The sequence below is a fragment of the Martes martes genome, assembly GCF_963455335.1.
Source record: "Martes martes genome assembly, chromosome: 4".
Classification (NCBI taxonomy): Eukaryota; Metazoa; Chordata; class Mammalia; order Carnivora; family Mustelidae; genus Martes; species Martes martes.
In genome coordinates, this window is record NC_137891.1 from 122261709 (window position 1) to 122271305 (window position 9597).

Here is a 9597-nt window from a genome sequence, read left to right on the forward strand (position 1 = left end):
TTTTTATACTTTTTTGGATTAGGTTTGTTAATATTTTATTGAGCATTTTTACATGTATATTAATGAAAGGTATTGGTCTACAGTTTTGTTTTCTTATAATGTCTTTGTCTTATTTTGGTATTAGAGTACTACTGGCCTCACAGAATGAGTTAAGAAGGATTTCCTCTGCTTCAAACCTCTAAAAGAGATTGTAGAGAACTGAAATTGTTTTCTTTCTTAAATGTTTGGTAGAATTCATCAGTGAACCTACCTGGGCCTGGTGCTTTCTTTTGTGAAAGGTTGTTCATTTCTGATTCAATTTTTTGAATATATATAGGTTCATTCTAATCACCTGTTTTTTTCTAATGTATATCTTGGTAAATTGTGTCTTTCAAAGAACTGGTCCATTTTATCTAAGTTATCAAAGTGTGGGCATAGATTTGTTCATAGTAGTCTTTGACTGTCCTTTCAATGTCTGTGGATCTTGTAGTGATGCCCACATCTTCATTTTTGATACTAGTAATTTGTGTCCTCTATTTGTCTTAGTTAATTTGGCTAGACACTTACTCATGTTATTGATCTTTTCAAAGAACTAAGGTTTGGTTTTATTGATTTTCTCTATTTCCCATTTTTCAGTTTTATTGATTTCTGCTTTAATTATTATTTATTTTTCTTCTGCTTACTTTGTCCTTCTTTTTCTAGTGGTAACTTAGATTACAGATTTTAGGTCTTTCTTCTTTTCTAATATATACATACAATACTAAAAATTTCTCTGTAAGTACCACTTTTGCTGTATCCCACAAATTTTGATGTTACATTTTCATTTACTTCAAAATATTTTAAAGTTTCTCCTGAGATTCTTTTTCTTTGACCCATGTATTATATTTAGAAGTATGTGTTTTATTTCTACGTATTTTAGGATTTTCCAGTTATCTTTCTGTTATTGATTTCTGGTTTAATTCCATTGTGGTTTGAGAGCAGATATTGTATAATTTCTCTTCTTCTAAATTTAAGATGTATTTATGGTGCCAAATGTGGTCTATTTTGGCGAATGTTTCATGTGAGCTTGAGAAAAATGTGTACTCTGTTGTTAGATGTAGTAATTCGTAGATGTCAATTATATTCAATTGATCAATGCTGTTGTTGAATTCAGCTATATTCTTACTGATTTTCTGCCTGCTGGATCTGTCCATTTGTGAAAGAGGGGTATTGAAGTCCCCAACTATGATAATGGGTTCATCTATTCTTCTTTGCAGTTCTATAAGTTTTTGCCTCATGTAGTTTGATACTGTGTTATTAAGGGCTCCTATGTTAATAATAGTTACATTTTCTTGGAAAATTGATCCCTTGTTATTATGTAATGCCCTTCATTATCCCTGATAATTTTCCTTACTTTGAAATCTGCTCTGTCTGAAATTAATATAGCTACTACTGCTTTCTTTTGATTAGCATTAGCATGTTTTTAGCATATTTTTGTCCATCCATTTACTATTAATTGATATGTATTTGTGTATTTAAAATGGATTTCTTATAGATAGCATACAGTTGGGTCTTATTTTTTCATCTGTCCAGACAATCACTTTTAATTAGTGCATTAGATAATTGATGTCCAAAGTAATTATTGATATAGTTGGATTAATATCTACAATATTTGTCATATTTTCTATTTGTTGCACTTATTCTTTGGTCTTATTTTTGTCTTCCACTCTTTTTCTGCTGTTTGTGGTTTTAACTGAGCATTTTTTGATCCTCTTTTCTCTCCTTTCTTAGCATATTAGTTATACCTCATTTTAAAAAGCAAATACTGCCAAGTTTACAATGAAATGGACTAGAAAAGACATTATACTAGGGAGAATAAATGAATCAAAAGTAATATTTTGGTAACACAAAACCTGAATTTGTGTACTAACAGAGAATTGGCAGGGACTGTAGGACCTGGTAATTAATTGGATATGGATGTTCAGAGTGGGAGGGTACGCAGTCACTGAAGCCAACATTTTTGGTCTTCACAAAGAGATAAATGATGAAGCATTCAACAAAGATAGGTAACAATGGTAGAAGAAAGAGCTGACTTTATGGTGTCTGTTGAAGTCTCAGATTGGCAACATCTAATTTTGCAATTTGGCAAAAACTTGTTGAACTTATTTTGAACCAGGCAATGGTTAGGTCTTAGATCTGAGAAGTCACAGCCACTGCCCTTACACAGCTAAACTATGTAGTGGAAAGATTATAAATGTGATACAGATTTAGAAGACTCATTATATGTGGGTGCTAGAAAAAAACTATAGGAATTGATTCCTTTATCTAGTAGAAAGAATATTCTGCTGTATCTTTAAGATAATATCTCTAACTTGGTGGAATTTCTTTTCATAGGCAAATAGTGCTTTGGATTCAGAAAGAATGTATTGCAATATTGTGACTCTGAAAGCTTTGTGCTGATATATATTTTTTCACACTGGTATTTTTAAAAAGGGGGAAAAGAAGAGGTGGATAGTCAAAAGAATGATAATTTCCCTGTTTAGGATGATGTAGAATAGTAAAGCTCACAGGGTACTGTGACTTGCTATGTATTAATGGATTCTTCCCTGCTAATGTTAGAACTTCAATGGCAGAGAAAATAAAAAGAAATATATTTCTTCTCTTGATGTTATTTGCCTTAGATTGTAAATAGTAATATTTGTTTGGCTTCCTGGAGAAAAAAACAATAGGTGAATTGTGCTTTGAAACTCAGGGGAAAACATTAAAAATATGTTCCATGCATTGCCTAATTTGTGTGTGTCTGTGTGTGTGTGTGGAGGCAATATTTTAATGCAATTTAGATATCAGTAATCTTTTTTCTTTAAAGGAAGGCAACATAGGGTTCTGCCATGATAACACACCAACCTTTCCTCAGTTAATAGAAATATAATACTGTTTTTGGAATCACTTAATTACCTTTTTGAATGCCTGAGTTTTTGTGTACTGGTTTATAATAATTCAAGAGATATGGGATGCTGCCAATGTGAATTCATAATCTCATAGTTCTTACTATCATGGTGATTTTTTAAAAATTATTGGGTTATAATTTATCTTAAATTATTCATTCCTAATATTACATATAAATTTCACTCAAAACCAAATGATCTCTTTCAGTATATTTACACAGCTGTGACAATTTAACATAAATCGCATCTCCTTGATTTACAATTTTTGTTATTTCTGCAGTCAATCAATTAATCAATAAGTATTTATAGACCTTCTATTTTATTTTTAAGATTTTATTTATTTATTTGACACAGAGAGAGAGAGATCACAAGTAGGCAGAGAGGCAGGCAGAGACAGAGAGAGGGGGAAGCAGGCTCTCTGCTCAGCTCGATCCCGGGACCCTGGGATCATGACCTGAGCTGAAGGCAGAGGCTTTAACCCACTGAGCCACCCAGGCGCCCCTATAGACCTTCTATTTAGTGTAACATATATTTAGGCTTAAAGTTCAGGCCTGGTGGGGGGTTATTCACATGGGAATGAAAACTCTGATTTACCCATACTTTTAATAAATCCTCCAGCAGGTTGCTGGTTCTTTGGCTTTGTTGAGCAGGCACAGCTATACTGAAGTCCCCAAACAGTTTACACCAGCAAAGGAACTTTTTTCAAAGAACCCAATGCGGCCTTACACTTGGCAGCTGGGAATCTTGTAAGACTTGGGATCTTGGGAGCTTTATTCCTTCTCTGTGTTGCTCTTTCCTGTGTGAGGATAAAAATCTCAACCTCACCCACATTAAAGTGATCTGTATCTTTTATGTATGGTGGTGCCTTTCTGAGAATCACTTCCTCATGTGGCAACAACACATGACGCGCTTGTTGCCAAAACTCTATGTAAAAAGCACTGATACGTAAGGCTTTGGATGGAAGGCACTGAACTATGGAATTCTCAAAAACCAGGAGCATAACAGCATGGCAGGACTTCTCAAACTTTTGGTATCAAGACATCTTTGCAATTAAAAAAAAATCATTGAAGATCTCAGACTTTTTTCCTTTTTTTTTTTCTTGTATGTGGATAGAGCTATCTGTACTTACTACATTGGAAAAAAAGCTGAGGACTTTTTGAAATTTTATTCATTAATATATTTAAAATAACAATAATAAGGTCCTTACAAGTTAAGCGTAGTGTCCTAGAAGCCAAAAGAAGTGTATCAATAAGGAATGTGCACATAAGATTTGTCAACCTAGAGGCTGTGACCTTAATAGTAACAGGTTAAATAATGGGACTTAAAAGCCTGATTACAGCAGGATTATAAGAGAAACTGTATAGATTGAGTAAGGCCACCCTTTCCAGTGTTTTGTTTGCTTGTTGGTTTTGCAAAGACTCGAAGAAATAGAGTAATAGCTTGTAGGAAGAGTGAGTCCAGTAATAGGTATGATTTTGGTTTAGTTTTAGCTTTTTAAGATGGAAGAAGTCATAGCATGCTTATGTGCTGATGCAGGGAAAATATACGGGTTGATGCCTGTGAGTGGCAACAGGGCTTGGGATCTAGTTTAAATGTGGAAAGACTGGCTCTAGAAAGACTAAAAAAATGCATCTTTCAAAACAGTCAGAAAGGCAGGATAACTACATTTGCTAACAGGTGCAGGAGATTGGGACGCCCATCAAGGACCCAGTGGGGGTCTCAACAAGTTCTCTTTTAATTGCTTCACCTCTCTCAGTGAAAAAGGAAGAAAGATGAGCTAAGAATGATGATGGACAGGGGCGCCTGGTTGGCTCAATCGGTTAAGCATCTGTCTTCGGCTCAGGTCATGATCCCAGGGTCCTGGGATGGAACCCCACATTAGGCTGCCTGCTCTGCGGGAAGCCTGTTCTCCCTCTGCCTCTGCTTGCTGCTCCCCCTGCTTGTGCTCTTTCTCTCTTTCTCTTTCTGTCTAATAAATAAAATCTTAAAAAAAAAAAAAAAAGAATGATGATGAACAAGCAGGTATTAGAGGTTAAAAAAAAAAAAAAGTAAGTGCAGAAGAGTCACCTAAGAAAGTAGTAGACTGGGAATAAACTAGAACAGGTGTTCTAAGGGTAGTTCCCAGACCAGCAGCAACACCAGCACCTAGGAACCTCTTAAAAATACAAATTTCTCAGGGCTTACTTCAGGTCTATTGAATGAAGAACCTTGGGGGTGACCCAGCAAATCCTTCAGGGGTTCTGATGCACACTGAAGTTTGCAAGTCACTGGATGGATAGTTACCATATGCATTTTGGGTCATCCCAACTTTGAATGTCGAACATATGCAAAATGAGACCAGCCAGTTAGTATATTGTAGGTTTTTCTCCAACCGAAGTCATATATTTTTTATGAGATAAGCGAATAGTTGGTTTACAGGTTGTGATCATTGGTTTACAAAAGATTAAATGATCGGTCTGTAAAAAATTACAGTAATAAAGATTGTTATGGACTCAGTTGTATTCTCCTCTGATATTTGTAAGTCAAAGGTCCTAACTCCCAGTACCTCAGAATGTGACTGTATTTGGACAAAGGGCCTTTAAAGAGGAAATTAAAGGTAAATGGGGTCACTAGAGTGGGCTTTAATTCAATATGACTTGTGTCTTTAGATGGAGAGGAGACTGGAACACAGAGTAACATGAAAGAAAGAACATGTGAAAACAGAGATTTTATGGCCATTATAACCCAAAGAGAGAGGCCTCAGAAGAAACCAACCCTGCCAACACCTTGATCTTGGACTTCCAGCCTCCAGAACTTTGAGACAATAAATTTTTTGTTGTTTAAGCCACCCAGTGTGTGGTACTTTGTTACAACTGTCCTAATAAATGACTACAAAGATACCAGAAAAAAATTTTGTTTTCTAAACACAAAGGACTGACTTCACTTAGTAGATCAGTACTTTACCCAACTGACTTACACTAAGTGTCTTTACTCCTTTCCATAAGGGAGCATTATAGTAGCACCCGCCTCATAGGTCTAGTGTGGAGATTAAATGAGGTAATTCATGTAAAGCCTTAGCTCAGGCCCTAACCCATGAAGTCCTTGGAAATGTTAGCATGGACAAAATGGCATCACCTCAAAAGAGCATGTGTGCTTGGCCAGGGCAGCTCGCCCTTGTGAATCCACAGTTAGAACTCAAACTGTAGAGTCTCTGGGGGAATCAGGCTCTGTGGCTGTCGATCGGAGGTGTGTGTTCCCAAACCTCGAATCTCGTGGCACTGCCCTTTTAGTCTTCTCTGGGATTGATTTCTGAAGCAGCCCTAAAGGCCACAAGGCAGGGTTGGGACTCCTGGATTGATTTTCTATGTTGACACAGCAGGCCAGACCCTGTCTGGTTTATAAACTGATTCTATATTATTTCCAGGTCCCTTATGAAACTGAGCCAGGAAAATCATTCTTGCAAGACTGTTGGATTTTCACTTGTGTAGTTTTGTTTTGGGGGGCTGTGGAGGCAGGGGAGGGGCACTGAGAGGTGACTGAGAGCAATTCCTTTTCTCTTCCCAATTTCGTATTTAGCCATTTCAAAATGTCATCATACTGCGAAAATACTGCTTAATTGGCACTATGACAGCTTTTTATATAAGACCCAGTCTAGGCTCAGAATGCTACTTACTGTGATTATCACTTCCAAGTGTGATGTTTTGTTGTATTTTTCCTCCACAAGCAGTTATTTGTTGGTAATGGATTTCTGTAAGCCAAATTATATCCCCCCTTTAAGGATGATCTCAACTGTGCATCTACAGCACCTTTCCAGAAAGGGCTAATTATTATTGACAGGGATGATAGAAAGACAGATTCTCTCTGTTCTGGGCAATTAAATAACCTTTTTTTCCCCCAGTTTACTTTGCACAGATCTGTTGTTGAACCAGCATCCTGGATTTGTGCTTAAACTACAATAAAAATAAATGTGGGAAGTCTCAGTTTGTGCAAAGACCAGTGCTCCTGTCATTTTAAAGCCATTTTAAATTTCTGCAAGTGGGCTGTTTGTGGATTTCACAGCCTGATCTTAGGGTCACTCAATATAAAGTGAGCATCCCAAGTGCCGTATCTGTCCATTAAGGCAGAGAAACAAACTGGTGGCTTATGGGTGGACCACTCTTACCATATTTAAGACCTGGGCTCACTTGCTAGAGTTTTAGTGTTTTTCTTCTAGTTGTGTAAGACTTTGATTTCATAGGAATCCCAATCCAATATGTTACATCTTATATTTGTTCAAAAATTTTTCCCATGGTAGTCCTGGACTTTTAATTTTATTTATGGTATTTTCTGTAGTGAGTAGTATAATGTTTCCATATCTACAAATCTATTCATATTTTCCTTTTTGAAGTAAGGTGAACACTTACATTGCTTAACCCTCCCCTCCCAATAGCTCAATAATTATTTCCATACCTTTCTGTTTCTCCCTGATTTGAAATATGTAGTACTTTCTTATTTATGCTAAGTAATCTATATCAGATATCTGCCTACTTCTGTGATTTGTGGGCTCATTCTTTTATCACTACCATTCTGAGACTGGAACCTTAGAGTATATTTTCATATATGGTAAGGATAGTCCTTGTCTATTACTCTTCTTTATCAAAACATTTTATTTATCCTCATCTGCTTATTATTTCCAATAAAATTTTAACATTGTAATTATATATGTAATACATACTTTTTTAGATAATTTTTTCTTTTTTCTTTTCTTTTATTTTTAAATTTTTATTTATTTTTTAAATTTATTTTCAGTGTTCCAGAATTCATTGTTTATGCACCACACCCAGTGTTCCATGCAATATATGCCCTCCACAATACACACCACCAGGGCCACCCAACCTCTTACCTCTCTCCCCTCCAAAACCCTCATACTTTAAATTATAAAAACATATTAAATGTGGAATGATTTTAGGTAAAAAGTAAAAAGCCCCCTTGATTTTTTAATTCCACGCTAGAATCAAACATTTAATTCTATGAGGGTACTTCTGGGTCTTTTTCTAATCGTTTGCCTGTATGTGTTTTCAAAATAGTTTCTTCTTACATGAAGTATAATAACATAAATGCATACTTTTTCAATGCATACCTGTGGAGAATTCCCATGCAGTAAGTGCTGGGAAACATCAGTGATCAAGATGAGCAGACTCACTGGGCTTGCGAAGCTTACATCCTAGTGGAGAAAAACAGACAATTAACAATAACATATAATTAAAATCATGGAACATCTTAGAATATGGTAAATGCTGTGGAACAGCAAAACAGAGTAAAGGAGGTGAGAACTTCTTGTGTGTACAGTGAAGAGTGTTGCAGTTTTAAATAAGATGGTCAAGCAGCTCCACTGAGAGAGTAGTATTTGAGTAAGACTTGTAGGAAGCGTTCCAAAACTTGATTTTAACACTTAACATAACTTGAAGACTTTTCTTGTCAGCACACAAAGATCCCTTTGTTCTTTCAATTGCCCCTTAATACCCCATAGCACTTTACTGCTTCTTTTTTGGAAATTAACTAAGTATAGAAGAGTAAAAAAAAAACAAGACACACAATTAACATTTACTAGACATAGAAGTATATAACCCATATTAAGAATATACCTTATGTTCTAACAGTATTGAAATATCTATGACTAATTTACCATGCATTAGGTATTAATCAACATCTCAATAAATTAAAAACAACAATAAACAAAACATTAAAAATGGGTATCATTCAGGTTACACCTTTAAACCTAATGCAATAAATTAAAAAATGAACAATGAAATAATAGCCAACTAAATATGCTCACATAGAAATTTTAAAAAATACACAACTTACAATTCTTTATTGATACATAACTGTTACAATTCCTTACTTGTTTCTAAAACCAATTTCTGATCCTCAAAACTGATATTAGAAACTCTTTTAAGATTTTACTTATTTATTTGAGAGAGAGAGAGAGAGCTCATAAGTGGTAGAGGAGGAGAAGGGGGAGGGGGAGAAGCAGACTCCTTGCTGAGCAAGGAGCTTGACGCAGGCCTGGATCTCAGGACCCTGGGATCATGACCTGAGCCTAAAGCAGACTTAACCAATTGAAACACCCAGGTGCTCTGATATTAGAAACTCTTTTAAACTCTTAGAAACTCTTTTAAAATCAGTGAGCATACTGTTCATAATTCCTATGAGATACAATAAAGCAATATTTAGAGTTAATTTTGGAAACCCCAAACACTTATTTGAGAATGACATGGTGTAAAATAAGGTATTATATACAAAATTATAAACAGAATAAACAAAATGTAAGTAAAGTAGAAGAATTTTTAAAGAAAAAATAATAACATTAAAAATATGTATAGTAATTTGAAAAGACTTTGGAAGTCATTTGAGGGAAAGAAGATAAAGGAGTATAATTACAAATTAAGAGAAAATTTTTTTCAATAAAAAAGAATGACATATTTATATGTAAAGGAATATGTATATTTTTAAAATGTAGAATCCAGATAAGTGTGTAGTTTCTACAAAGATATAAATGACTGAAACTGAGTCAAGAACAGATAATCTTAATACAAATTCAATAAAATAAGCAAAATATAGTAAAAGGATTTTAAAAAGTTTCTATTTTTAATATAGCTAATTATAGCCACATTTCCACTTATTCTCTCAAATATGGAAAAGTAACCAGAAAAATAAGACATAAAAATGCAAATTC